The sequence below is a fragment of the Caretta caretta genome, chromosome 9, assembly GCF_965140235.1.
Source record: "Caretta caretta isolate rCarCar2 chromosome 9, rCarCar1.hap1, whole genome shotgun sequence".
Lineage (NCBI taxonomy): Eukaryota > Metazoa > Chordata > Testudines > Cheloniidae > Caretta > Caretta caretta.
In genome coordinates, this window is record NC_134214.1 from 82667332 (window position 1) to 82670029 (window position 2698).

Sequence of the window (2698 nt, forward strand, 5' to 3'; positions counted from 1 at the left end):
ATGGGTCAGGTCCCAGGCAACTGGAGAAGGACAAACACCTAATCTTTAAAAAGGGGAACAAAGAGGCCTGAGGGAATTAGAGACCAGTCAGCTCAATTTCGATACCTGGAAAGATACTGGAACAAAATTAACCAATCAATTTGAAAGCATCTAGAAGAAAATAGGGTTACAAACAATAGCCAACATGGATGTCAAGAACAAATTGTGCCAAACCAACCTAATTTCCTTTTTTGACAGGATTACTGTTTTAGTGGATGGGGGGGAAGCTGTAGACATGTTTTTTTTTTTGTTTTTTTTTCCAGTAAGGCTTTTGCTGACAGTCCCTCATGCTATCCTCATAAGCAAACTAGGGGAATGTGGTTTATATTAAATTACTATAAAGGGGATTTTTTTCCAATCAGTTATGCATGCTCAAAAAGTACTTATCAATGGTTTGCTCTCAAACTGGGAGGCTGCATCTAATAGGGTTGCATGAGGGTTTGTTTTGGGTCTGGTACTATTCAATACTTTAATTAATGACTTGAATAATGGAGTGGAGAGTACCCTTATAAAATTTTCAGATTATGCCAAACAGAGGGGTTACCAACACTTTGGAGGATGGGCTTAGAATTCAAAACAACCTTGACAAATTGAAGAATTGGTCTGAAATCAACAAGATGAAATTCAACAAAGACAAGTCCAAAGTACTACACTTAGGACAGTGATCAATTGCCCTCCATGTCCACTGAAGGTAGGACAAGACTATATGGACTTAATTTGCAGCAAGGGAGATTTCGGTTAGATATTAGGAAAAGCGTTCTAGCCATAAGTGTAGTTAAGCACTTGAATATGCTTCGAAGGGAGGTTATGGAATACTCGTCTTTGAAGGTTTTTAAGAACAAGTTACACAAACATCCATCAGGGAATGGTCTAGATATATTTGATCCTGCCTCAATGCAGGGGAGCTGAATTAGATGACCTCTCAATGTCCTTTCCAGCCCTACATTTCTATGATTCTATGAAACTTAAGAGTCTGTCCGGAGAACTATTTCCTTTAAAATGAGGAGTGGGGAGGAGGGGAAAAGACTCCTGGTTTTTGTTTCAATTGCTCTTTTGGCTGAGACTGAGTAGTACATACATGCCATCTTTGCTACAGCTCCACTGCTCTGTGCACACTCTGCAGCCTCCTCAATTTCAGCCTTGCTGCTGTTACTGGTAGAAAGCCTTATAGCAGGGCATAAGTCATTGACATGTCTACACTACAAAATTAGGTCGATTTTATTGAAGTTGACATTGAGCCTCCAATTTAAGCAAGTTGATTCTGCATGTCCCCACTATGCACAGTGTGTTGGTGAAGCGCATCCTCACTAGTAGGGCTTGCATCAACTCATGGAGTGCTGCACTCTGAGTAGCTATCCCACAGGCATGGAACTGAGTGGAACGTTGGGTTGGGCTTGCAATGCCTCATGGGACCAAGACATTTGCGCAGGTGGTTATGGGAACAGAGCATTAGCCTCCCATGATGCACTTACCTCCTTTCCTTCTTCCCTGAAATCAACGGCAAACAAACCAAACCTTTTTTGAGCCTTTTTTCCTAAGCCTGGGTTACCCATGCAAACGCCATAGCACGGCAAGCATGGACCCTGCTCAGCTGTACACTATTGTTGTGAGCATTACAAACACCTCACGCCTTATCCTGCAATATTTGCTCAGCTGAAACAGGAGCCGCCGCATGGAACAATGTGATGCCACACAAGCAGCCCTCCTGGAAGCCATGGAGCGGAGCAATTTGCAGATGCGGATGATAGTTGTGTATCACCTTGACACAGTGGAGCGCCACTTCTGGGGCCAGAAAACAAGCACTGACTGGTGGGACCGCACAGTTATGTGGCCATGGGATGACAAACAGTGGCTGCAGAACTTTCAAATGCACAAGGTCACTTGCATGGAACTGTGCAAAGAGATTTCACCAGCCCTGAAGTGCAGCAATATTAAAATGAGAGCTGCTCTGACAGTTGAGAAGTGAGTGGCAATAGCTCTGTGAGTGGCAATAGCCAGACTGCTACCAGTCAGTATGATTGGGAATCAATTTGGAGTTGGTAAATCTACCGTGGAGTCTGCTGTAATCCAAGTTGCCAGGGCAATCAATAGACTTCTGCTAAGAAGGGTAGTGACTCTGGGAAACGTGCAGGACATAGTGGATGGTTTTGTCATGATGGGGTTCCCTAATAACTGCGGTAGGGTGATAGATGGCATGCATATCCCCATCTTGGCACCAGACCACCTTGCCAAAGAGTACATAAATCAAAAGGGGTACTTCTCAATGGTGTTGCAAGCGCTGGTGGATCACAAGGGCCATTTCACCGACATCAACGTGGGTTGGTTGGGAAAAGTGCATGACACGCACATCTTTAGGAACTCTGGTCTGTTCAGAAAGCTGCAAGCAGGAAATTTCTTTCCAGACTGCAAAATAACTGTTAGTGATGTTGAAATGTCAGTAATGATCCTGGGAGACCCAGCCCACCCTTTACTTCCATGGCTCATGAAGCTGTACACGGGCAGCCTGGACAGTAGTAAGGAGCGGTTCAGCCATAGGCTGAGCAAGTGCAGAATGGTGGTGGAATGTGCCTTTGGACGTTTAAAAGCCCACTGGCGTAGTTTGCTTACTAGGTTAGGCCTCAGTGAAAGCAATATCCCCATTGTTATTGCTGAGTGCTCC